This window comes from Salvelinus alpinus, chromosome 3 (genome assembly GCF_045679555.1).
Source record: "Salvelinus alpinus chromosome 3, SLU_Salpinus.1, whole genome shotgun sequence".
NCBI classification, from domain to species: domain Eukaryota; kingdom Metazoa; phylum Chordata; class Actinopteri; order Salmoniformes; family Salmonidae; genus Salvelinus; species Salvelinus alpinus.
In genome coordinates this window covers 88,622,914-88,650,421 of record NC_092088.1, presented here as the reverse complement: position 1 = coordinate 88,650,421, position 27,508 = coordinate 88,622,914, and the positions used below count along the sequence as shown (strand labels likewise).

Below are 27,508 nucleotides of genomic sequence, written 5' to 3'. Positions count from 1 at the left end.
AGTTGGTGTCATCACTAAACCAACAGCTAAACACAGTGAGTTGGTGTCATCACTAAACCAATAGCTAAACACAGTGAGTTGGTGTCATCAATAAACCAATACCTAAACACAGTGAATTGGTATAATCACTAAACCAACAGCTAAACACAGTGAGTTGGTGTCATCACTAAACCAACAGCTAAACACAGTGAGTTGGTGCATCACTAAACCACCAGCTAAACACAGTGAGTTGGTGTCATCACTAAACCAACAGCTGAACACAGTGAGTTGGTATCATCACTAAACCAATAGCTAAACACAGTGAGTTGGTGTTATCACTAAACCAACAGCTAAACACAGTGAGTTGGTGTTATCACTAAACCAACAGCTAAACACAGTGAGTTGGTGACATCACTAAACAAATAGCTAAACACAGTGAGTTGGTGTTATCACTAAACCAACAGCTAAACACAGTGAGTTGGTGACATCACTAAACAAATAGCTAAACACAGTGAGTTGGTGTTATCACTAAACCAACAGCTAAACACAGTGAGTTGGTGACATCACTAAACAAATAGCTAAACACAGTGAGTTGGTATGATCACTAAACCAACAGCTAAACACAGTGAGTTGGTGACATCACTAAACAAATAGCTAAACACAGTGAGTTGGTGTTATCACTAAACCAACAGCTAAACACAGTGAGTTGGTGTCATCACTAAACCAACAGCTAAACACAGTGAGTTGGTGTCATCACTAAACCAACAGCTAAACACAGTGAGTTGGTGTCATCACTAAACCAACAGCTGAACACAGTGAGTTGGTATCATCACTAAACCAATAGCTAAACACAGTGAGTTGGTATGATCACTAAACCAACAGCTAAACACAGTGAGTTGGTGACATCACTAAACAAACAGCTAAACACAGTGAGTTGGTGTCATCACTAAACCAACAGCTAAACACAGTGAGTTGGTGTCATCACTAAACCAACAGCTAAACACAGTGAGTTGGTGTCATCACTAAACCAACAGCTGAACACAGTGAGTTGGTATCATCACTAAACCAACAGCTAAACACAGTGAGTTGGTATCATCACTAAACCAATAGCTAAACACAGTGAGTTGGTATGATCACTAAACCAACAGCTAAACACAGTGAGTTGGTATCATCACTAAACCAATAGCTAAACACAGTGAGTTGGTGTCATCACTAAACCAACAGCTAAACACAGTGAGTTGGTGTCATCACTAAACCAACAGCTAAACACAGTGAGTTGGTGTCATCACTAAACCAACAGCTAAACACAGTGAGTTGGTACCATCACTAAACCAATAGCTAAACACAGTGAGTTGGTGTTATCACTAAACCAACAGCTAAACACAGTGAGTTGGTGTCATCACTAAACCAACAGCTAAACACAGTGAGTTGGTATCATCACTAAACCAATAGCTAAACACAGTGAGTTGGTGTCATCACTAAACCAACAGCTAAACACAGTGAGTTGGTGTCATCACTAAACCAACAGCTAAACACAGTGAGTTGGTACCATCACTAAACCAATAGCTAAACACAGTGAGTTGGTGTTATCACTAAACCAACAGCTAACCACAGTGAGTTGGTGTCATCACTAAACCAACAGCTAAACACAGTGAGTTGGTGTCATCACTAAACAAACAGCTAAACACAGTGAGTTGGTGTCATCACTAAACCAACAGCTAAACACATTGAGTTGGTGTCATCACTAAACCAATAGCTAAACACAGTGAGTTGGTATCATCACTAAACCAACAGCTAAACACAGTGAGTTGGTGTCATCACTAAACCAACAGCTAAACACAGTGAGTTGGTGTCATCACTAAACCAACAGCTAAACACAGTGAGTTGGTGTCATCACTAAACCAACAGCTAAACACAGTGAGTTGGTGTCATCACTAATCCAACAGCTACTGGTGGTCCAGTAGTTATCTAATGTAACGGGGCCTGGTCTAGTAGTTATCTAATGTAACGGGGCCTGGTCCAGTAGTTATCTAATGTAACGGGCCTGGTCCAGTAGTTATCTAATGTAGCGTGGCCTGGTCCAGTAGTTATCTAATGTCACGTGGCCTGGTCTAGTAGTTATCTAATGTAACGGGGCCTGGTCCAGTAGTTATCTAATGTAACGGGCCTGGTCCAGTAGTTATCTAATGTAGCGTGGCCTGGTCCAGTAGTTATCTAATGTCACGTGGCCTGGTCTAGTAGTTATCTAATGTAACGGGGCCTGGTCCAGTAGTTATCTAGTGTAACGGGCCTGGTCCAGTAGTTATCTAATGTAGCGTGGCCTGGTCCAGTAGTTATCTAATGTAACGGGGCCTGGTCCAGTAGTTATCTAATGTCACGTGGCCTGGTCCAGTAGTTATCTAATGTAACGGGGACTGGTCCAGTAGTTATCTAATGTAACGGGGCCTGGTCCAGTAGTTATCTAATGTAACGGGGCCTGGTCCAGTAGTTATCTAATGTCACGTGGCCTGGTCCAGTAGTTATCTAATGTAACGGGGACTGGTCCAGTAGTTATCTAATGTAACGGGGCCTGGTCCAGTAGTTATCTAATGTAACGGGGCCTGGTCCAGTAGTTGTCTAATGTAACGGGGCCTGGTCCAGTCGTTATCTAATGTAACGGGGCCTGGTCCAGTAGTTGTCTAATGTAACGGGGCCTGGTCCAGTCGTTATCTAATGAAACGGGGCCTGGTCCAGTAGCTACTCTCATCTTCAACATTGATCTGCCTACCTCCTACTCGCTTCCTCGCAATACAGACAGGGCTATGATCATGCCATCTCAATGCAGACACGGCTATGATCATGCCATCTCAATACAGACACGGCTATGATCATGCCATCTCTATACAGACACGGTTACGATCATGCCATCTCAATACAGACACAGCTATGATCATGCCACAAAGAAATACAACCACTCCTACTACACACACACACACACACTCCACCAACCCACTTAGCTAGAGATGAAGGGTTCTATAGCCAGTCGTTCAGATAGGGCACAGCTTATCTGACCATTAATTTCCTACCCTCATAGTGGTACTTCAGAGGAGGTGTGACTGGGATGGGGGTTGTGTTAGTCCCTCCTAGTAGCTGTGTGTGTCAGAGGTGCTGTGTGTAAAGGAGAGGATTGGACTTGAATCTGCCTTTCCTTCTCCTATCCACATCCTTGGGATTAGCTGTTTCCACTTTGTCTGTCTGTCTTCTAAAGTGTCTCTGTCGTTTCTGTGTCTGTTTGATGTTTAGAGACCTTTTATCTGATAGGCTACTTCCTCGACTATGAAGTGCTTCCTGACTGATAGAGGCTAGGTATTGGAGGAGCAGCTCAAGTTTCTTCAGCTAACACAATCCGCAGTACATTCTAGCTGTAAAATCACGTGTTAGCAAACCTGTCTTCAGCCATGTAGATGTGTCCCAATCCTGAGGTCACGGACCCTGGCTCCATTCCTCTGTGGTTTCCTCCGACTGCTCTCTCTCAGCTCAGTCACTGTCCACACTCAACCCTCCCAGACAACAGACACACACGCAGTGAGTCTACTCAATCCTCCCAGAGAGACAGACACACACACAGTGAGCCTACTCAACCCTCCCAGAGAGACAGACACACACACAGTGAGCCTACTCAACCCTCCCAGACAACAGACACACACGCAGTGAGTCTACTCAATCCTCCCAGAGAGACAGACACACACACAGTGAGCCTACTCAACCCTCCCAGAGAGACAGACACACACACAGCGAGTCTTCTCAACCCTCCCAGAGAGACAGACACACACACGCAGTGAGGCTACTCAATTCTCCCAGAGAGACAGACACACACACAGTGAGTCTTCTCAACCCTCCCAGAGAGACAGACACACACACAGTGAGCCTACTCAACCCTCCCAGACAACAGACACACACGCAGTGAGTCTTCTCAACCCTCCCAGAGAGACAGACACACACACAGCGAGCCTACTCAACCCTCCCAGAGAGACAGACACACACACAGTGAGCCTACTCAACCCTCCCAGAGAGACAGACACACACACAGCGAGCCTACTCAACCCTCCCAGACAACAGACACACACACAGTGAGCCTACTCAATCCTCCCAGAGAGACACACACACACAGTGAGCCTACTCAATTCTCCGAGACAACAGACACACACACAGTGAACCTTCTCAACCCTCCCAGAGAGACAGACACACACACAGTGAGCCTACTCAACCCTCCCAGACAACAGACACACACACGCAGTGAGCCTACTCAAACCTCCCAGAGAGACAGACACACACGCAGGGAGCCTACTCAACCCTCCCAGAGAGACAGACACACACGCAGGGAGCCTGCTCAACCCTCCCAGAGAGACAGACACACAAACAGTGAGCCTACTCAACCCTCCCAGACAACAGACACACACACGCAGTGAGCCTACTCAAACCTCCCAGAGAGACAGACACACACGCAGGGAGCCTACTCAACCCTCCCAGAGAGACAGACACACACGCAGGGAGCCTGCTCAACCCTCCCAGAGAGACAGACACACAAACAGTGAGCCTACTCAACCCTCCCAGACAACAGACACACACACACAGTGAGCCTACTCAACCCTACCAGATAGACAGACACACACAGTGAGCCTACTCAATTCTCCCAGAGAGACAGACACACACGCAGGGAGCCTACTCAACCCTCCCAGAGAGACAGACACACACGCAGGGAGCCTGCTCAACCCTCCCAGAGAGACAGACACACAAACAGTGAGCCTACTCAACCCTCCCAGACAACAGACACACACACAGTGAGCCTACTCAACCCTCCCAGAGAGACAGTCACACACGCAGTGAGCCTACTCAAACCTCCCAGAGAGACAGTCACACACGCAGTGAGTCTACTCAACCCTCCCAGAGAGACAGACACACACGCAGTGAGCCTACTCAAACCTCCCAGAGAGACAGACACACACGCAGGGAGCCTACTCAACCCTCCCAGAGAGACAGACACACACACAGTGAGCCTACTCAACCCTCCCAGAGAGACAGACACACACGCAGGGAGCCTACTCAACCCTCCCAGAGAGACAGACACACACGCAGTGAGCCTACTCAACCCTCCCAGAGAGACAGACACACACACAGTGAGCCTACTCAACCCTCCCAGAGAGACAGACACACACGCAGTGAGCCTACTCAACCCTCCCAGAGAGACAGACACACACACAGTGAGCCTACTCAACCCTCCCAGAGAGACAGACACACATGCAGGGAGCCTACTCAACTCTCCCAGAGAGACAGACACACACGCAGTGAGCCTACTCAACCCTCCCAGAGAGACAGACACACACGCAGTGAGCCTACTCAAACCTCCCAGAGAGACAGACACACACGCAGGGAGCCAGTCAACCCTCCCAGAGAGACAGACACACACACAGTGAGCCTACTCAACCCTCCCAGAGAGACAGACACACACGCAGGGAGCCTACTCAACCCTCCCAGAGAGACAGACACACATGCAGTGAGCCTACTCAACCCTCCCAGAGAGACAGACACACACACAGTGAGCCTACTCAACCCTCCCAGAGAGACAGACACACACACAGTGAGCCTACTCAACCCTCCCAGAGAGACAGACACACACGCAGGGAGCCTACTCAACCCTCCCAGAGAGACAGACACACACGCAGGGAGCCTACTCAACCCTCCCAGAGAGACAGACACACATGCAGTGAGCCTACTCAACCCTCCCAGAGAGACAGACACACACGCAGTGAGCCTACTCAACCCTCCCAGAGAGACAGACACACACGCAGGGAGCCTACTCAACCCTCCCAGAGAGACAGACACACATGCAGTGAGCCTACTCAACCCTCCCAGAGAGACAGACACACATGCAGTGAGCCTACTCAACCCTCCCAGAGAGACAGACACACATGCAGTGAGCCTACTCAACCCTCCCAGAGAGACAGACACACATGCAGTGAGCCTACTCAACCCTCCCAGAGAGACAGACACACATGCAGTGAGCCTACTCAAACCTCCCAGAGAGACAGACACACACAACGTGTTTTTCAGAAACCATGTTGTGGATTTAAAGTGACAGACGGTTGACAACTCATTTTCATGATGCATCATAGGAGCTAACTGGCTGAGATGAGAGGGACAGAGGGAGAGAGCCTAGGTCTCTAGGGCTCTTCTCATGGAGTGGGCATGGACAGGCTATGAGAGCAGCTCTCCATTTATTTTGTCTATTCACTAAGGGACTGTGAATAGTATTGTACAGTATTTATCCTCAATAGTTTACCCCCTCAGTTCAAACTCAGTTTCCTCTGAGGTTTTACCAGTTAATATGCTGCCACCCCCATTGCTTACATGGGGTGGCAGGTAGCCTAGTGGTTAGAGTGTTGGACTAGTAACCGGAAGGTTGCAAGATCGAATCCCTGAGCTGACAAGGTATGAATCTGTTGTTCTGAACAAAGAATTGAAAATATGAATTTGTTCTTAACTGACTTGCCTAGTTAAATAAACATAATAAAAAATTAAACTTTTATCTCAATCCATTTCCTGTCAACATGTTGAACTAATAACAGGTTAGTGCAGGACATCTGATCAATGCAGGCTTTTAACCCCCTCATATAGAGAGTGGGGGAACCCACACTTACATCCTGGTTCATAATTGAAGATTATCAAGATGTTGCTTCTATTCAACTCTCCAGCCTCCATGTGATGGTTGAAGGGATCTCTCCTTCCCACTCACTCCCTTTGTAACATATTCAGAGACAGCGCTGATATTAACCATGTGCTCTCTGGCAGACTGGCTCCATGCTTTGCTAAACTACTCTATTATAGTGGAGGATGTGGCTGTGTAGTGTGTTGAGGAGGATATATATAATACTAGCCCCGAGTCCCAAATGACACCCTAGTCCACAGGGCTCTGCTCAAAAGTAGTGCACTGCATAGGGAATAGGGTGCCATTTGGGACAAAGACTAGGATGGTTTGGAATTGAATTGTATGTGTCCTTCTCATTGATATAGTACATGCTGTCAAACTGGACTGTTGCTCCATAGAGCAAACCATTTGACATTGCATTCATACTAACATGCACAGCGCATGTCTCTCGTCTGAGATGTTTGCAGTCGTTGTGTTAACTTGTTCGTGCCTTGTGTATTCCAAAGGCTGTCCTGTTTCATCTGTCTTACTCTGTCTAGTGTACAGAACATGGAGGTAGGGAGGGAGAGAGAGCGAGAGAGAGAGAGTGAAGAAAAAGCAGCCCTGTTTGAGGAATGCAGCAGCGTTGGTTGGGTGTCATTGTGTGAGTGGCATTTTTTTATTTTTTTATTTTTCAATTTTTAATTTAACTAGGCAAGTCAGTTAAGAACAAATTCTTATTTACAATGACGGCCAAACCCGGACGACGCTGGGCCAATTGTGTGCATCCTATGGGACTCCCAATCACTGCCGGATGTGATCAGCCTGGATTCGGACCAGGGACTGTAGTGACGCCTCTTGCACTGAGATGCAGTGCGTTAGACCACTGCGCCACTCGGGAGACTTAAAAACGAGGCAAAACACTGGAGGCCCGTGACCCATGTCTCAGCATGCTAGAGCACTTACGGCAGGACCCTGATAAAAGAGAATCATAAGAATTGAAAATATTTTTCTGTGTAGCCTGTAGAGTGTGTGCCTATGTGTTTGTGTATAAGACTGTCGACTAGGCATTTCTATCGTAGATGTTGGATCACTCAAATGAACTAAATAGCCCAATATGTCTGTAAGCCTGTCAGTTGTACATTTTCACCAGCCCTCCCACCACAAACTTACAAACATGTCCTGACGGGGACCATGGAGAAAGGTATAGTTGGTTTGTTTTACACAGTGTCTTTTTGAATTTGTATCAATTTGTCGTTTTCCATAGCCCTGTATCCTACAAAAAAAGGGGCTTTTTCAAAATGGACAGGCAGTTGTCTAGTCTGTCGAACCAAACTATGAGCATTCCGACTTGAGTGTTTCCACCATGTTAGTGGATTAGAGAGCAGTGTTTGTTCTCTCTGTGAATGTTCTTCTCTGAGAGTTCCACCATGTTAGTGGATTAGAGAGCAGTGTTTGTTCTCTCTGTGAATGTTCTTCTCTGAGAGTTCCACCATGTTAGTGGATTAGAGAGCAGTGTTAGTTCTCTCTGTGAATGTTCTTCTCTGAGAGTTCCACCATGTTAGTGGATTAGAGAGCAGTGTTAGTTCTCTCTGTGAATGTTCTTCTCTGAGAGTTCCACCATGTTAGTGGATTAGAGAGCAGTGTTAGTTCTCTCTGTGAATGTTCTTCTCTGAGAGTTCCACCATGTTAGTGGATTAGAGAGCAGTGTTAGTTCTCTCTGTGAATGTTCTTCTCTGAGAGTTCCACCATGTTAGTGGATTAGAGAGCAGTGTTTGTTCTCTCTGTGAATGTTCTTCTCTGAGAGTTCCACCATGTTAGTGGATTAGAGAGCAGTGTTAGTTCTCTCTGTGAATGTTCTTCTCTGAGAGTTCTGATGTTCTATCAGTGTGATTTGAGCAGCTTGATGAATGACCCTATCCAGATGAATGAGTGGATATAACTGTGGGACGCTGGTGCCCACGGCTTCAACACAAACCTGCCATAGGTGCTGATGGGGTCCTGTCATGTTTAGAGAGATCAGACCAGGGAGGCCCTCCTTCAGATGTTTGACTGTCTGAGTTAGGAGAAAACCATAGAGGAGCTCCCCACCTCCCTAGACCTCAAGGGCTCACCATCTGGGTTGTATTCATTAGGGAAAAACATTTTAGAACAGAAAACAAATGTTTTTCTTATCGGATAGTTTAATAATAATTTGATTTATATAGCGCTTTTCTACCAACTGAGTTACTCAAAGTGCTTTACATAGTAGGGGGAAACTCCCCTCATCCACCACCAGTTAGTCCCTCCTTGTTCCAGTCTGTTTTCTAATGTTTGGTGCTTAATGAATACAACACAGCACAGCATTCAGACTGAACCCTTCCTAGGAACCCATTTACTGTTCCACACAGCTGGAGGAGAGCCTTTACTGTTCCACACAGCTGGAGGAGAGCCTTTACTGTTCCACACAGCTGGAGGAGAGCCTTTACTGTTCCACACAGCTGGAGGAGAGCCTTTACTGTTCCACACAGCTGGAGGAGAGCCTTTACTGTTCCACACAGCTGGAGGAGAGCCTTTACAGTTCCACACAGCTGGAGGAGAGCCTTTACTGTTCCACACAGCTGGAGGAGAGCCTTTACTGTTCCACACAGCTGGAGGAGAGCCTTTACTGTTCCACACAGCTGGAGGAGAGCCTTTACTGTTCCACACAGCTGGAGGAGAGCCTTTACTGTTCCACACAGCTGGAGGAGAGCCTTTACTGTTCCACACAGCTGGAGGAGAGCCTTTACAGTTCCACACAGCTGGAGGAGAGCCTTTACTGTTCCACACAGCTGGAGGAGAGCCTTTACTGTTCCACACAGCTGGAGGAGAGCCTTTACTGTTCCACACAGCTGGAGGAGAGCCTTTACTGTTCCACACAGCTGGAGGAGAGCCTTTACTGTTCCACACAGCTGGAGGAGAGCCTTTACTGTTCCACACAGCTGGAGGAGAGCCTTTACAGTTCCACACAGCTGGAGGAGAGCCTTTACTGTTCCACACAGCTGGAGGAGAGCCTTTACTGTTCCACACAGCTGGAGGAGAGCCTTTACTGTTCCACACAGCTGGAGGAGAGCCTTTACTGTTCCACACAGCTGGAGGAGAGCCTTTACTGTTCCACACAGCTGGAGGAGAGCCTTTACTGTTCCACACAGCTGGAGGAGAGCCTTTACTGTTCCACACAGCTGGAGGAGAGCCTTTACTGTTCCACACAGCTGGAGGAGAGCCTTTACTGTTCCACACAGCTGGAGGAGAGCCTTTACTGTTCCACACAGCTGGAGGAGAGCCTTTACTGTTCCACACAGCTGGAGGAGAGCCTTTACTGTTCCACACAGCTGGAGGAGAGCCTTTACTGTTCCACACAGCTGGAGGAGAGCCTTTACAGTTCCACACAGCTGGAGGAGAGCCTTTACTGTTCCACACAGCTGGAGGAGAGCCTTTACTGTTCCACACAGCTGGAGGAGAGCCTTTACTGTTCCACACAGCTGGAGGAGAGCCTTTACTGTTCCACACAGCTGGAGGAGAGCCTTTACAGTTCCACACAGCTGGAGGAGAGCCTTTACTGTTCCACACAGCTGGAGGAGAGCCTTTACTGTTCCACACAGCTGGAGGAGAGCCTTTACTGTTCCACACAGCTGGAGGAGAGCCTTTACTGTTCCACACAGCTGGAAGAGAGCCTTTACTGTTCCACACAGCTGGAGGAGAGCCTTTACTGTTCCACACAGCTGGAGGAGAGCCTTTACTGTTCCACACAGCTGGAGGAGAGCCTTTACTGTTCCACACAGCTGGAGGAGAGCCTTTACTGTTCCACACAGCTGGAGGAGAGCCTTTACTGTTCCACACAGCTGGAGGAGAGCCTTTACTGTTCCACACAGCTGGAGGAGAGCCTTTACTGTTCCACACAGCTGGAGGAGAGCCTTTACTGTTCCACACAGCTGGAGGAGAGCCTTTACTGTTCCACACAGCTGGAGGAGAGCCTTTACAGTTCCACACAGCTGGAGGAGAGCCTTTACTGTTCCACACAGCTGGAGGAGAGCCTTTACTGTTCCACACAGCTGGAGGAGAGCCTTTACTGTTCCACACAGCTGGAGGAGAGATATGGAATCTGAACCCTCTTGTTCTCTCCCCCTATACACAGTCATGCACATACCTGGTCTCCAACTAAACTGTTGAGAGAGATAAAGTTACAAGCTAGCAAAACATATGTCATCTCACTCACACACCCTCAGTTATTGTCAAGTGATTGTAATATTTCCCTTCAAACATGTTAAGTGTTTGGAACATTGTAACATGTGGGTGTGTGAAAACACACACACACTCTAAGGCTGGTTGTAAAGACTAGTCCATTTTTGAGAGTTAATGATTAACAGGAGCCTCAGTGGAATGCTCTTGTTAGTAAGAGTGTGTGTTAACTTATCAGTCCGAGACAGAGATAGATATGGCCAGCCAACAAGTGCTCCAGAGAAAGGAATTTGTCCTATTAGCACAATTGATGTGTTTACATTGGAGTGAAAATGTCAGGCCTATCACCTAACTAATCCAGTTCTATGCTGATGTTTACTTTGCCAGGGTGTTAGGCTGCAGTGAGTCTGATTGGGAGGGAACTAGGAAGACATTCATTGTGGGGACATTGTACCAACTTAGTCCCTACTAGGAGAATTAGGTCACTAGCCAAGATGGAAGATTTAAACTACAACAAAGTTTGAAATTGGAACTCATTTTGTGATCATGGATTTACTTTCAGACCCATTGTCTCTGACGCCAACCGCGGTCACAGCCAGAGTCATAAACTGTCTCCCAAATGGCACCCTATTCCCTATTAGCCTTGGTCTAAAGTAGTGCACTACATAGCAGACATGGCCTGTAAGCAGCTCTGTTGATCACTTCCTGGTGGGATGCACATTGGGTAGTTTGCTTCCAGATGACTAGAAATATGCAGTAAGGTCAAAACAGGAAGGTACAGTATGTCTACCTGCTGCGTGAGATAATAGAAACCTGACCTGGAACAGAATACCACCCTCTGGGTTTTCTAGAGCCATAGCTAACGTAATCACCATCTCATCATCCCCACTGCTATCCACACACAAACACGTGAGACACGGCGCACACACAATCACTCTGACACACACACACACATTGTAAACTGAAACCGGAGCCCTCCCTCTCAGTAGGAGGCGCTATAGCCGGGCCGTGGTGCTGCCGTAAACGATGAGCGTAGTGATGCGATATGACATCTTGTGGGACTCATGATGAACTACGGCTCCATCACCTCTACATGGGACATTCTACTCCCCCTCCTCCCCCAGGACCCTTGCCAGAGGGGGTTAAGACGCTTGTCTCCAACCGCCTCCAACGCCCAACCAGAATAGACAACACTCATCCATCATGAGACACTGGTGAGGGAGTCAAGGGCTTAGGAAATGTTCTTCATGGTTTCTTAACAAGCGGAGCGTCAGCCGCAAAACCATCTGTGATCTGATCGGATCGGTGGAGCTGGACGAAAAACATCAGTATGCCAGGAAAAAAGAGATTTGGAATTTTAGTAGGAATGTGGTATTTATTTATTATTATAAACATGTTTTTAACCTTTTTTTAACTAGGCAAGTGAGTTAAAAACAAATTCTTATTTACAATGCCGGCTTACCCCGGCCAACCCCTACACCGGACGACGCTGGGCCAATTGTGCACCGCCCTATGGGACTCTCAATCATGGCCAGTTGTGATACAGCCTGGAGTCAAACCAGGGTCTGTAGTAATGCCTCTTACACTAAGACGCAGTGCCTTAAACCATTGCGCCACTCGGGAGCCCCTCCTCGTCCTGCTTCTCTTCCACCTTCTTGTTTTCCTCATCCTCCTCAACTTCCTCTATCTGGTTAAGAAGGCATGCCCCTGCCTAATGCTCTGCATTTAGCATAGTCCTAGCTTTCCCACTGTGCATCCCAAATGACACCCTATTTCCTATATAGTACACTACTTTTGGGTCAAAATAGTGCACTACATAGGGAATAGGGTGCCTGTTGAGATGCACCCCAGATCCCCTTGCTACAACCTGAGGGAGTTACTGTCGCCAGGCTAGGCTATAGGGGTAATGCTGGGTAATGTTGCTCCACACTGCAGTAATTGGTTGATTTAACATGAGGCCAGTTTAGCACTTCACTGTCCCACACTCAGCCCATTAATCAAGACAAGGCTGTGCCAACTCACTGCCAACACAGACTGTTACACTACGGTGAGAGGAGAGGGAGGGGAGAGAGTGGGAGAGGAGAGCGAGGCTATACCCGTAAAGAGAGGGAGAGACTTGGAGAGAGGAGAGCGAGGCTATATGCCCGGAGATAGGGAGGGAGGAACATAGGAATGTATAGCTTAGCCCTGCAAGCACAGCCAACAGGAGAAATTATGTAATGATGTAGTCTTAGACCGCTGTGTAGCCTAGCAACCCCCAAATCCGACTTCAACTGTACAGCTAGGCTATACCTCCATGGTTGAGGGATTTAGTAGGCAGAGAGGAGAGGTGTAACCCTTACCAGCTCCATATGTCTGGAGTAAGTCAGCCCACGGTCTGTTTCTGCAAAGACTATGTCATGCAAATGGTGCCATGAGGACCTCTGATATAGTGTTCACAGCTGGGTTGGAGTGAGTGAGTGTGAGGGAGGGAGTGAAAGGGAGGGAGGGAGGAAGTGAAAGGGAGGGAGGGAAAGAAAGAGAGGGAGAGAGGGAGGGAGGGAGTGAAAGGGAGAGAGGGAGGGAGGGAGTGAAAGGGAGGGAGGAAGGGAGTGAGTGTGAGAGAGAAAGAGGGAGTGAGTGTGAGGGAGTGAGGGACTGTGAGTGAGAGAGGGAGATGGAGGGAGTGAGAGAGAGAGATCTGAACTCCTTTTGTTAATGTCCCCTATCACCTCCACACACGTGGACCAGAGTGTAAGACTGTATGAGTTGGGGGTTTTCTCTGTGTACTTAGATCACACACACATTTAGATCAAACTCTGGTGATCCCAGTCATTTCATTACGTCTCTGGATCAGAGGGTTATAGATCTGGCTGGCTATAGAACCAATAGCACCCAGGAACATCTGCCAGCCGTCCACAACACAGCATTCCAACCAGACACAGCTGTCTGTCTGCCGTTTTATCTCTCACAAACCACGGCCACAACTAAGGGTGTGAAATAAATATTGTGCTTTGCACAGCCCCCTCTCTGTATGTCTGTCTCTCTGTCTGTCTCTCTGTCTTTCTCCTTTTCTCTCCATTTCTGTTTCTCCTCTCCTACATGCCAGACAGTCCTATTGTTAACCCCCTGTTAACATAGTTCCAAGACATAGCTCCAAGACATACAGTAAATATACGAAAGCATATGGACACCACTTAAAATTCGTGGATTTGGCTATTTCAGCCACACCCGTTGCTGACAATTTGTCTGTAGTGCAGAGCGAGATTCCCAAAGGCTGGAGCATCAGCCTTCTCACCTGCTCCAATTTTGCTCCAGTAGCGCTCACTTCATGAGCTCAGGGCATGCCCCGCCCAGCATGCATCTGTTGTCTACTTATGTGCTGCTATAGCCCCTTGCTTTAGCTACAGTCATGGAGTTGGCTAAATATTTTTGTAAAGAAACGGATAAAACACACAGGTGCTAAATCAAGGTGACTTACAAAGATGAGGGCCAAGAGCAAAAGAGGGAGTGCGGTGACGTAGTGTCCACAACTAAAGAATCATTGTGGAATCTGAAAAGACACGTATCCCGAAAGCATGATGGTGTAACCACTATGTGCACATGCTAAAAGAAAGGATCGAGGTGGGTAGACAACGAAGTGTGTCATTTTAGCAACGTATTTCTAAACAAAAAATCTGATCTCTTATTTAATTCTAAGTCACAGCCTATATGCTCAATTTATAGACTATAGTGATTTAATTCAATAAAATGTTGTTTAACTGCTGAGCGCTTTATGTCCTCACCAGCCTATTGTGTCACACTCGCAAATGCCTCACAATGTACAGTTGTTCTTTGTAGGCTATAGCCTTGAAATAATTTTAATAATTTAGCCTAAATAATGAATTACCATACCTTCTTATGTTCCCTGTCTGCCTTCTGACCTATTTAGAGTGTTTATATGCTGTTTAACACAACATGTAGCATATTTGAAATTATGAGTGCTTCTTACATTAACCTTTTCATGTTTATTAAAAAACGTTTCATTCAAATCATAAGTTTGGTTTCAATGCTTCAAAACCAAATGGTAGGTTCAGGTTGTCACAAAAATAGATGTGTTTGTTAATGTCACGCCCTGACCTTAGAGAGCCGTTTTATTTCTCTATTTGGTTAGGTCAGGGTGTGATTTGGGGTGGGCATTCTATGTTGTCTATTTCTTTGTTTTTGGCCGAGTATGGTTCCCAATCAGAGGCAGCGGTCTATCGTTGTCTCTGATTGGGAATCATACTTAGGCAGCCCTTTTTCCCACTTTCTGTTGTGGGATCTTGTTTTTGTTAGTTGCTGGTTTAGCGCTACAATACTTTACGTGTCGTTTATCTTTCTTGGTTTTTTGGTGTTCATTTAATAAATTCAAAATGTACGCCTAACACGCTGCACCTTGGTCTCATTCCGACGACAGCCGTAACAGAAGATCCCACCACCAACGGACCAAGCAGCGTGGTCAGGACGACTGGACCTGGGAGGAAATCCTGGAGGGAGCAGGACCATGGACAAGGGCCGGGGAGTATCGCCGTCCGAAGGAGGAGATAGAGGCAGCGAAAGCGGAACGGCGACGTTACGAGGAGTTATACCAACAAAGCAAGCACGAGAGGCAGCACACGGGGAGATTGGCGGTGTCAGGGTTTAGACCTGAGCCAACTCCCCGTGCTTACCGTGGGGAGTGTGTGACTGGTCAGGCACCGTGTTATGCGGTGATGCGCACGGTGTCTCCAGTGAGCATTCACAGGCCGGTGCGCTCTGTACCAGCGCCCTGCATTTGCCGGGCGGAAGTGGGCATACAGCCAGGACGGGTTGTGCCAGCTCTACGCTCGAGACCTCCAGTGCGCCTCCACGGCCCAGTGTATCCGGTGCCTGTTCCACGCACCAGGCTTCCAGTGCATCTCCCCAGTCCGGTGAGACCTGTTCCGGTTCCACGTGCCAGGCCTCCAGTATGTCTCACCAGCCTGGTAAGCTCTGTGGTAGCTCCACGCGCCAGGCTTCCAGTACGTCTCCTCAGTCCGGTGAGACCTGTTCAGGTTCCACGTACCAGGCCTCCAGTATGTCTCCGTCGCCTCCAGTGACGGTCCCCAGTCCGGAGCCTCCAGAGACGGTCCCCAGTCCGGAGCCTCCAGAGACGGTCCCCAGTCCGGAGCCTCCAGAGACGGTCCCCAGTCCGGAGCCTCCAGAGACGGTCCCCAGTCCGGAGCCTCCGGCGACGGTCCCCAGTCCGGAGCCTCCGGCGACGGTCCCCAGTCCGGAGCCTCTGGCGACGGTCCCCAGGCCGGAGCCTCCGGCGACGGTCCTCAGTCCGGAGCCTCCGGCGACGGTCCCCAGTCCGGAGCCTCCGGCGACGGTCCCCAGTCCGGAGCCTCCGGCGACGGTCCCCAGTCCGGAGCCTCCGGCGACGGTCCCCAGTCCGGAGCCTCCGGCGACAGTCCGGAGCCTCCGGCGACGGTCCCCAGTCCGGAGTCTCCGGCGACGATCCACTGTCCGGTTCCACAGAAGCGGAGGGATCAGCGTAGGGAGCGGGGGCTACGTCCCGAACCTTTACGTGTCGTTTATCTTTCTTGTTTTTTTGGTGTTCATTTAATAAATTCAAACTGTACGGCTACCACGCTGCACCTTGGTCTCATTCCGACGACAGCTGTAACAGTTAAATTGTGATTTTAATGAATGGAGCGAATTTGGAGTGGCAGTTTTTTTCCCCCTGTGAGCACGGAGTGGTTTTTAGAGGACCGGTTGGAGGGCCCAGAGCGGTGAGCAAGCACCTCTCAACAGCTAAAATCTCAGGTGGTGTGTAAATAGGATTGGCGTGTACGAGAAGCTAGAAACCACTCCATGAATGTTTGGAGTTGGAACAGTCTCATGTCCCCTTTAGCTGCAGAGTACAGTACAAACAGGTGACTGGACCAATCGGTGTACAGTGAAGTACAAACAGGTCAAATTGAATATTATTTGTCACATGCTCTGAATACAACAGTTGTAGACCTTGCCGTGAAATGGTTACTTGAAAATCAAAAAGTAACACAAGAAAATTACATAATAATGAGGCTTTATACAGGGGGTACCGGTACCGAGTCAATGTACAGGTGTACAGTACAAACAGGTGACGGGTCGAAACAAGTGATGACTTGGTGATTCTGTCGAGTTTACTGAGTAGACACAGTGCACCTGGGTTTCCCTCAATCACCAGACAAAAAGAGTGATAGAAAGAAATGAGGAGAGGGAGAGGAGGAGATGGCTAGAGATGTTAGGTCAGCTGGCACTGCCGTGGGGTTGATACTGTACAGCTGTTCCTTGCCCTGACCTCTGTCACTCTCCTGTTGTTGTTTGTGAGGCCTGGCTGGCTGTGTCTGTTGTGGGTAGGTTGGTAGGGCAACCCCTCTCCCCGTGAGAGTAAGAGGTGCCCAAATGGGGCTGGCCTCAGACACTGGTATGTGGTTACTGTTATAACACATGGGGCTGGCCTCAGACACTGGTATGTGGTTACTGTTATAACACATGGGGCTGGCCTCAGACACTGGTATGTGGTTACTGTTATAACACATGGGGCTGGCCTCAGACACTGGTATGTGGTTACTGTTATAACACATGGGGCTGGCCTCAGACACTGGTATGTGGTTACTGTTATAACACATGGGGCTGGCCTCAGACACTGGTATGTGGTTACTGTTATAACACATGGGGCTGGCCTCAGACACTGGTATGTGGTTACTGTTATAACACATGGGGCTGGCCTCAGACACTGGTATGTGGTTACTGTTATAACACACACACACTGTAGCACTGTGGTTATGATTGACGCCTGAGGGAAGCAGCTGCTTTGGTCTGTGTGTGTGTATGTTTGTGTGTGTGTGTGCACACACACACACACACACACACACACACACACACACACACACACACACACACACACACACACACACACACACACACACACACACACACACACTCTCTCTCTCTCTCTCTCTCTTTCTTCCTCCGAAAGGCCTTTTATCAATTGATCCCTGGTGGTGGTTGGAGGATCACAATTTGTCTGTGATACCCCCAGGATCTGGCCGCTGTACTGTCTGTATGGTACCCTATTGTCCGTCTCTGTCGGTCTCTCTGTCCGTCTCTGTCCGTCTCTCTGTCCGTCTCTCTCTCTGTCTCTCTCTGTCTCTCTCTGTGTCTCTCTGTCTCTTTCTGTGTCTCTGTCTCTCTCTCTCTCTCTGGTCTCACCCCTTTTTTCTGCCCTCATCAGGTGGATAGTTGTCTTTACAGTGGTGGTGGAGTGTGTGTAATCAAAAGCAGCACAACCCCTCCATAGCTTCCAGCTCCCCTCTGGCTGGACCTCCTTTCAGTTGTACACCATCAATCTAACTGGCTGGGAGAAGCTCTTTATGACTGGTTCCCAAATAGCACCCTATTCCATTTACAGTGCAACACTTTTGACACAAACTCTCTGGACCTGGTCAAAAGTAATGCACTAGAAAGGGAATAGGGTTCCATCTGGGACAGAGAGTCTCTATTACTTATACAGAACACGTAATAGAGTGTTTGACATTCCACTGTTCAAAATGGTATCAGATTGACATTTACGCCCTCGTGATGTGATTGGTTGTGGACTGAGAGTCTCCCAGGAACAGGAAGTGATTAAGTTGTCAGGTGGTTGTGTTATTGTGCCAATCAGATTTAAACAGCTTTAAACAGTTTTGAACTGCTCTGACCCTTTTTACCTGCTCCTACACAAATGCAAGCAAGCCCACACGCACACACACACAGTGGAATGGCATAATTGCTTAAAGCCAAGGACCAACGGTTGTAACATGGGACTGTGTGGTTGTAGGGAAGTAATGGGCTGAGAGGAGAGGGCTGGTAGTGCTGTGATCCAAAAGAAAGGCTGACAGGAGGAGAATAGAAGGGGACACACTGTTATGGGGACAGACGGCGGACACACAGTGGGCTCACTGAGTAACTAGAGTATGACATTCATATCAATCCAGGCATCCATAGAGGACAAGCACATAGCCAAACCAGCCAGTGTGTCAGTGTCCGTACAGCTCCAAACCCCAGGGCTGTTTTCAGCTAACCTCCTCCCCACACAGGCCTTGAAGGGAGAGAAAACCACAGAGAAGTCCAGTTATGTGAGGGTCCGATAGGTGGGAGTCAGTTTTTATGTACAGGTCAGAATGATGGCGTTATTGGAAACTGAAACGATTGTTGTGTTTTTATGTGACCAGTGACCGGTCCTGCATGTGATAACTTGGTCTGCCTGAGGGCCAGTTCTGCTCTGGCCCAGTCTGCGACTCCAGCTGGAGTACGAAGCTCTGTCCCTCTCTCTTTCCCCTATGTACCGTCCCGCCGCCACTGACATCCTGATGTGTTTCCTGACCCAGGAATAGAATTAACACCTCAGCCTGAGCCCTGGGTCCCACAGCCACAGTAGAATAGTATTTGTTTTCTTTCAAATACACTGCATTCGGAAAGTATTCAGACCCCTTCCCTTTTTCCACATTTTGTTACGCTACAGCCTTATTCTAAAATTGATTAAATGTTTTTCCTCATTAATCTACACACAATACGCATAATGACAAAGTGAAAACAGGTTTTTAGTATTCAGACCCTTGCTAGGAATCTCGAAATAAATTGAGCTCAGGTGCATCCTGTTTCCATTTATGATCCTTGAGATGTTTCTACAACTTGGAGTCCACCTGTGGTAAATTTGTCTATATAAGGTCCCACAGTTGACAATGCATGTCAGAGCAAAAACTAAGCCATGATCTGGGGAAGGGTACCAAAACATTTCTGCAGCATTGAAGGTCCACAAGAACAGTTGCCTCCATCATTCTGAGATGGAAGAAGTTTGGAACCACCATGACTCTTCCTAGAGCTGGCCGCCCGGCTAAGCTGAGCAATCGGGGGAGAAGGGCCTTAGTCAGGGAGGTGACCAAGAACCCGATGGTCACTCTAACAGAGCTCCAGAGTTCCTCTGTGGAGATGGGAGAACCTTCCAGAAGGACAACCATCTTTGCAGCACTACACCAATCAGGCCTTTATATTTGTGGCCAGACAGAAGCCACTCCTCAGTAAAAGGCACATGACAGCCCACTTGGATTTTGCCAAAAAGGCATCTAAAGGACTCAGACCATGAGAAACAAGATGCTCTGGTGTGATGAAACCAAGATTGAAATATTTGGCCTGAATGCCAAGTGCCAAGTGCCAAGTGGACTCCTGACACTATCCCTGCGATGAAACATTGTGGTGGCAGCATCATGATGTGGGGATGTTTTTCAGTGGCAGGGACTGGGAGGCTAGTCAGGTTTGATGGAAAGATGAACTGAGCAAAGTACAGAGAGATCATTGTTGAAAACCTGCTCCAGAGCTTTCAGGACATCAGACTTGGGAGATGGTTCACCTTCCAACAGGACAAAGACCGTAAACACACAACCAAGGCAATGCAGGAGTGGCATTGCCACTGGCATTGCCAGTATCTGAATGTCCTTGAGTAGCCCAGTCAAAGCCCGGACTTGAGCATAATCGAACATCTCTGGAGAGAACTCAAAATAGCTGCGAAGCGACGCTCCCCATCCAACCTGACAGAGCTTGAGAGGATCTGCAGAAAATAATGGGAGAAACTCCCCAAATACAGGTTTGCCAAGCTTGTAGTATCATACCGCAAAAAACTTGAGGCTGTAATCACTGCTAAAGGTGTTTCAAAGTCCTGAGTAAAGGGTCTGAATACTTATGTAAATGTGATATTGTTGTTTTGCTTTGTTATTATGGGGTATTATGTGTAAATTGATGAGGTGAAAAACAATTTCATCAATTTTAGAATAAGGCTGTAACGTAACAATATGTGGAAAAAGTCTCAATACTTTATGAAAGCACTGTATTTTAGCTGTGCTTGATTGAGCTTGCCTGACTTAATAGACCAATAGAATAGTCCCAAAAGTGGCAACTCAGCCCACATAAAAAGAAACATAAAAGACTGTCAAAATTAGAAAAATAGTGTGATCAAATTTTTTGGCCATATCGCCCAGCCCTAATTTGAACCCAGGTCTGCAGCACAGTCAGGCCAGGCCCAGTACAGTGCTGTATGGACCACAGCTGTATCATGGAGGGAAAGATGGAAGACTGACTCTATATGGAACACATGAAGCTATGGAACTTAGCTTATCCCTCCACTAACTTTATCACTGTGGGTGGCTTGTGGGTTTGTGTTACACACTCTGCTGCCAGAAGCCAATAAAACAAAATGAAAGACATCAATTATCAACCCAAACCTCTGGATGCAGTCTAGACCTGACTAGTAGAGTACCTACCTGTTTGTACAGTATTACCTGTTGGTCATCAATCAATGTTGTATTCATCGCCTCAGTAGTGTGTGAATATAGTGAACAATTCACTGTGTGTCCCAAATGGCACAATATTGCCTATAGTGGCTAGTGAACTACTTTGACCAGGGCCCTATTAGGTGAATCCTGAAGGTCGTTATGCAGCCACTCATCTAGCTAGCCTATCCAAGGAGATGTTTGTTCCCTGAACACTATGCAGGCAGGCCAAGCAGACAGACTCTTTTGTCACAGTTAATGCAAAGACATTTTTCCCCTGCTGTGCCACTAAAGTGGTATGACCCAACTCCCAGAGGCCTCTAGCAAAATATAAATGTACTCTATGTGAAACCTATTACCGACCACAGGGGTGTTTTTAAATATGGAGACTTTCCGATGTCAAACGGCCAGTAATTTAAGGATGGAGAGAAGTGTATTATCTGTTTATTTTATTCCATCCATATTTCAAAAGTAATGGATCTTGATATTCTCTGGTCGTCTGGACTTTGGTCCGAGTACTCTGTTTTATTCATTAGGCTGATAGCTCATAAACACACACACACACACACACACACACACACACACACACACACACACACACACACACACACACACACACACACACACACACACACACACACACACACACACACACACACACACACACACACACACACACACACACACACACACACACACACACACACACACACAGACAGATTAGCCAGTTCCTGCGTTTAAGTACCCCCATGTGTGTGTGTGTTAGTCACACATCGCTGATCTCTTGGGGCCACTTTGAAGCAGACTCCCCCAGAGTAGATCAGAAAACTGAAAAATAAGTAGTTTTCCCACATAATTGTCCCCCTATGTACCCCAGATCCCTTCAACCCCCTCGTCACGCCCCCCACCACATCCCACCTCTGTCCCTGCTCTGTGGTGTAAAGGGACACTGTTCTGTCCCACCTCTGTCCCTGCTCTGTGATGTAAAGAGACACTGTTCTGTCCCACCTCTGTCCCTGCTCTGTGATGTAAAGAGACTCTGTTCTGTCCCTGCTCTGTGATGCAAAGGGACTCTGTTCTGTCCCTGCTCTGTGATGTAAAGGGACTCTGCTCTGTCCCACCTCTGTCCCTGCTCTGTGATGTAAAGGGACTCTGTTCTGTCCCACCTCTGTCCCTGCTCTGTGATGTAAAGAGACTCTGTTCTGTCCCTGCTCTGTGATGCAAAGGGACTCTGTTCTGTCCCTGCTCTGTGATGTAAAGGGACTCTGCTCTGTCCCACCTCTGTCCCTGCTCTGTGATGTAAAGGGACTCTGTTCTGTCCCTGCTCTGTGATGCAAAGGGACTCTGTTCTGTCCCTGCTCTGTGATGTAAAGGGACTCTGCTCTGTCCCACCTCTGTCCCTGCTCTGTGATGCAAAGGGACTCTGCTCTGTCCCTGCTCTGTGATGCAAAGGGACTCTGTTCTCTCCCTGCTCTGTGATGCAAATGGACTCTGCTCTGTCCCTGCTCTGTGATGTAGAGACTCTGCTCTGTCCCACCTCTGTCCCTGTTCTGTGATGTAAAGGGACTCTGTTCTGTCCCACCTCTGTCCCTGCTCTGTGATGTAAAGAGACTCTGTTCTGTCCCTGCTCTGTGATGCAAAGGGACTCTGTTCTGTCCCTGCTCTGTGATGTAAAGGGACTCTGCTCTGTCCCACCTCTGTCCCTGCTCTGTGATGTAAAGGGACTCTGTTCTGTCCCTGCTCTGTGATGCAAAGGGACTCTGTTCTCTCCCTGCTCTGTGATGCAAATGGACTCTGCTCTGTCCCTGCTCTGTGATGCAAAGGGACTCTGTTCTGTCTCTGCTCTGTGATACAAAGGGACTCTGTTCTGTCCCTGCTCTGTGATGTAGAGACTCTGCTCTGTCCCTGCTCTGTGATGCAAAGGGACTCTGCTCTGTCCCTGCTCTGTGATGCAAAGGGACTCTGTTCTGTCCCTGCTCTGTGATGCAAAGGGACTCTGTTCTGTCTCTGCTCTGTGATGCAAAGGAACTCTGTTCTGTCCCTGCTCTGTGATGTAAAGGGACTCTGTTCTGTCCCTGCTCTGTGATGCAAAGGGACTCTCCTCTGTCCCTCCTCTGTCCCTGCACTGTGACGTAAAGAGACTCTGTTCTGCTCAGAGATTTGCCATGAGCTGTTCCCATCACTTTCCTTCACTACCGATGTCTAAATATTTTTCAGTGTATGTTCACCACCATTTAGTTGTGGTGATATTTTTAATTCTCCCATAAAAGATGATATTGGTTAAGACACCCACTATACCAGAGCGATGGTGTTATTTAGGAAAGTGCCACTGATCTGGGGTCTGTGTGGGTGTTATTTAGGGAAGTGCCACTGATCTGGTGTCTGTGTGGGTGTTATTTAGGGAAGTGCCACTGATCTGGGGTCTGTGTGGGTGTTATTTAGGGAAGTGCCACTGATCTGGGGTCTGTGTGGGTGTTATTTAGGGAAGTGCCACTGATCTGGGGTCTGTGTGGGTGTTATTTAGGAAAGTACCACTGATCTGGAGTCTGTGTGGGTGTTATTTAGGGAAGTGCCACTGATCTGGGGTCTGTGTGGGTGTTATTGAGGAAAGTGCCACTGATCTGGAGTCTGTGTTTGCATGACTCATTCATTAACCCATAATTTCCTCTCCACAGTACTTTGAGGTGCCCTTTGACTCCAACATGAACCGCACAAAGAAACGGCCCCTGGTCAGAGGACAGATAAGGTAAACTAAAAATTATACTTCCTCTAAAGTGCATCCCTAATGGCACCCTATTCCCTATATAGTTCAGAGTCTTATGGGTCCTGGTCAAAAGGTACTGCACTAGATAGGGAATAGCGTGCTATTTGGGACTTAGCCTGTCTTTGTCTCTCGACATCTGTTTATGTCTCACAACATTTTGACATAAAATATATTCAGCCTTTATTTAACCAGGATAAAATCATTTTACTTTAATCCCTCTCTTTTGAGTGAGACCTGGATACCATCACCAAATATGCTGCCACTGCCCTTATCATCTCTATATTGGTATCTGATCTATCTAGTGGAGTGTGTTACCAGTGGGGAAACGGGATCACTGTAATAGCAGCTCTGTGTTATTCTGTGTCTCATATCATAATGTGGGGAGGTAGGGAGCGCCGTGGGGAGGCAGTGAGCGCCGTGGGGAGGCAGGGAGCGCCGTGGGGAGGCAGGAGCGCCGTGGGTACACCTTCAATGAAACAGTAGTGCTGCTGTGCACGCAAGGCACAGCATCACACACACACACACACTTCAGACAAGGAGGTGACTGAAAGTGTTGTTGTCTGATACAAGAAATCACTTTACAAAATACAATGCATTATTATTCCCATACCATTATTACAGAGAATCAGACAAATTATTTGTAACGGTCGTCTTTAGGTGAGAGATTGGACCAAGGCGCAGCGGGTGATGAATACATAATGATTTATTTAAACAAAGACGAAACACGAAGAACACTTGAGAAATTACAAAATAATAAACGAAGTCAACAGACCTGAACAAACGAACGTACAATATGAAGAACGCACGAACAGGAACAGACTACATACACGAACGAAAACGAAACAGTCCCGTGTGGTGCGACATACACAGACACGGAAGACAACCACCCACACCAAACAATGTGAAACAACCTACCTATATATGGTTCTCAATCAGAGGAAACGTCAAACACCTGCCTCTGATTGAGAACCATACAAGGTCAATTAACAATGACACTTAACATAGAACAAACAACACAGACTGCCCACCCAGCTCACGTCCTGACCCACTAAACACAACTATACAAAAGGAAAACAAGGTCAGGAACGTGACATTATTCTACCCCATGCCTATTGGCTACTTCGCTTATTCAAGTCTGTCTCAAAATGCAACACTGTCCCTTTAAGACAAAAAAAAAACACTTTACCTGACTCTCTTTTCAAAGATGTGTTAAACACAGTCCAGTTCAAAGTAAATGGCACAGATCCATGTATGGCAATGGTCTATTTGCATATACGCCTACTGCAGCTCTGATTGGTTATGGAGCACCTGAGTCATGAGTGTCAATGCAATTGAAGCCTACTCCGATGCGTTCTGCCTACGACAAAATCTGTTGCATAGTTCTTGGTTCGGTATGATGCATTGAAAATAGGGCTGTTGCGGTGATCGTATTATCGCCACACCGGTGGTCACGAGTCACGAAGGCAGTCAAATTTCAAGTGACCGTTTAATCACAGTAATCAGGCCAAGCTCTGATGATGCTGATGGTCATTAGTATCCTACCAAACGTGCTAACTGTCTGGTACTCAGCACTCTATTGTCCCTCTAATCACTCTGACATCAACGCAAATGTATTCGAAAATCTAATCAAACACTTCATGAGAGCCCATGAGCTCATGTTGAACAACATTTCTACAGGTAATGAAATTGTGTGAGAAAACAGAGTGATGGCCTCTTAAAAAGAGGAGGATTCCATCAGCTTTCTATAGGCTAGACCTACTATATTTATTTCTCAACTTTCCTAATATTAAGAATATTGCTTCTCTTTACAACAGGAGTATAGCCTACCTGGCTGGCATGAAAATGAACCACAGGAATAGCGTCCTCAATTCACGAGTGAAGTCCAGGGATGACATATATTTTCCCTTGCCCCTGTTTCGAGAAAGGTGCATGATAATGTTCCATTCTAAATCAAAACAATTTTCATAGTTTTGATGTCTTCACTATTATTCTACAATGTAGAAAATGACAAAAATAAAGAAAAATCCTTGAATGAGTAGATGTGTCCAAACTTTTGACTGGTACTGTATATGATTTAGTATATGTAAAGACAAGATTAAAACAAGAATAGTCTGACGGGTGACAGGATTAGCCTATCACTTGTGAATTACATATTATCACTTGTGAATGATGCCCAGCTTAAGTCAAGAAACAGTGCATACTTTTTTTTGTGCCTTTTTTTATCATAGTCCCACACCTCATATAGCCTATTCCATATACAACCCGGATGTTGTAGCCGTGTCTGAATCCTGGCTTAGGAAGACCACCAAAAATTCTGAAATCTCCATTCCTAACTACAACATTTTCAGACAAGATAGAACGGCCAAAGGGGGCGGTGTTGCAATCTACTGCCCTAGATAGCCTGCAGAGTTCTGTCCTACTATCCAGGTCTGTACCCAAGCAATTTGAACTTCTACTTTTAAAAATCCACCTCTCTAAAAACAAGTCTCTCACCGTTGCCGCCTGCTATAGACCACCCTCTGCCCCCAGCTGTGCTCTGGACACCATATGTGAACTGATTGCCCCCATCTATCTTCAGAGCTCGTGCTGCTAGAAGACCTAAACTGGAACATGCTTAACACCCCAGCCATCCTACAATCTAAGCTTGATGCCCTCAATCTCACACAAATTATCAATGAACTTACCAGGTACCACCCCAAAGCCGTAAACACGGGCACCCTCATAGACATCATCCTAACCAACTTGCCCTCTAAATACACCTCTGCTGTTTTCAACCAAGATCTCAGCGATCACTGCCTCATTGCCTGCATCCGTAACGGGTCAGCGGTCAAACGACCTCCACTCATCACTGTCAAACGCTCCCTGAAACACTTCAGCGAGCAGGCCTTTCTAATCGACCTGGCCGGGGTATCCTGGAAGGATATTGTTCTCATCCCGTCAGTAGAGGATGCCTGTTTATTTTTTTAAATGGCTTCCTCACCATCTTAAATAAGCATGCCCCATTCAAGAAATTTAGAACCAGGAACAGATATAGCTCTTGGTTCTCTCCAGACCTGACTGCCCTTAACCAACACACAAACATCCTATGGCGTTCTGCATTAGCATCGAAAAGCCCCTGTGATATGCAACTTTTCAGGGAAGCTAGAAACCAATATACACAGGCAGTTAGAAAAGCCAAGGCTAGCTTTTTCAAGCAGAAATTTGCTTCCTGCAACACAAACTCAAAAAGGTTCTGGGACACTGTAAAGTCCATGGAGAATAAGAACACCTCCTCCCAGCTGCCCACTGCGCTGAGGACAGGAAGCACTGTCACCACCGATAAATCCACTATAATTGAGAATTTCAATAAGCATTTTCCTACGGCTGGCCATGCTTTCCCCCTGGCTACCCCTACCCCGGTCAACAGCACTGCCCACCACACAGCAACTCGCCCAAGCCTTCCCCATTTCTCCTTCTCCCAAATCCAGTCAGCTGATGTTCTGAAAGAGCTGCAAAATTTGGACCCCTACAAATCAGCCGTGCTAGACAATCTGGACCCTTTCTTTCTAAAATTATCTTGCCGAAATTGTTGCAACCCCTATTACTAGCCTGTTC

General features: G+C 47.3%; 1 pseudogene; it reads left to right on the top strand.

The window, feature by feature from the left end:
- LOC139569870 (protoheme IX farnesyltransferase, mitochondrial-like) overlaps positions 1-27,508 on the top strand; it is a 66,495-nt pseudogene that overhangs the window by 26,003 nt on the left and 12,984 nt on the right.